Here is an 838-nt window from a genome sequence, read left to right as displayed (position 1 = left end):
TTTAATAATACTGATATGTGGATTATCAGTTGGACATGTATGTAATTTGTACAGAAACGTTCCTACTTTATGTATTTTTTATTTTTTTTATTTTTTTGCAGTTATTGGCCAGGACTGGGTTTGAACCCACCACCTCCAGTATACGGGGCTGGCGCCCTACTCCTTGAGCCATAGGCCCTGCCCCCTACTTTAGAGTTCTGTGCTCAGATATATTTTACTGATAGAGATAGGTTATTAAAACTGGAGACCTAAATTCTGTGGAGTTAGGAAGATCTGGATTTAAACTGTGGCTCTGACCTGTGTGTATCTGCGTGTACCAATTTAGTTCTGCTTCTAAACCTAAACCGGGGGCAGTGAGCTCGTAACCTGTCCATAACAATAAATGGAAATATACAAAGTGTGTTTTACATTTCCCAGTAACACTCTCTACATGTGAGTTACAAATAGCTTCAGACGTGGTTCTCTTTAGCAGCACGTATCCTAACACTGGACCAATATAGAGAAGATACCGCATGGCCCCTGAGCAAGGAGGACATGCAGACTCATGAAACATTCCATGTTTTTACATATGAAAAATGGCCATCCTCCCTAAATATCAGAGAAATGCAAATCAAAACCACCCTGAGATATCACTTAACCCTAGAGAGAATAGCCACATCACCAAGTCCCAGAGTTACAGGTGCTGGCCCTGGTGTGGAGAGAGTGGAACACTTTTACACTGTTGGTGGGACTGAAAACTAACACAGCCTCTTTGGAAAGAAGTATGGAGAATCCTCAAAGAACTCAAATTAGACCTCCCATTTGACCCTGCAGTCCCACTGCTAGGCATCTACTCAGA

General features: G+C 42.0%; 1 non-coding gene across 1 annotated transcript; it reads left to right on the top strand.

Moving 5' to 3' along the window:
• Positions 1 to 458: 458 nt before the first annotated feature.
• LOC111722927 lies at positions 459 to 564 on the top strand. The gene has a single exon (XR_002771556.1). It is a non-coding gene; the product is annotated as a U6 spliceosomal RNA (small nuclear RNA).
• Positions 565 to 838: the final 274 nt, after the last annotated feature.

This window comes from Otolemur garnettii, unplaced genomic scaffold, assembly GCF_000181295.1.
Source record: "Otolemur garnettii isolate 467f Iridium unplaced genomic scaffold, OtoGar3 scaffold02819, whole genome shotgun sequence".
NCBI lineage: Eukaryota > Metazoa > Chordata > Mammalia > Primates > Galagidae > Otolemur > Otolemur garnettii.
Note: the sequence above shows the minus strand (reverse complement) of the source record. Positions and strands in the feature narration are given on the sequence as shown.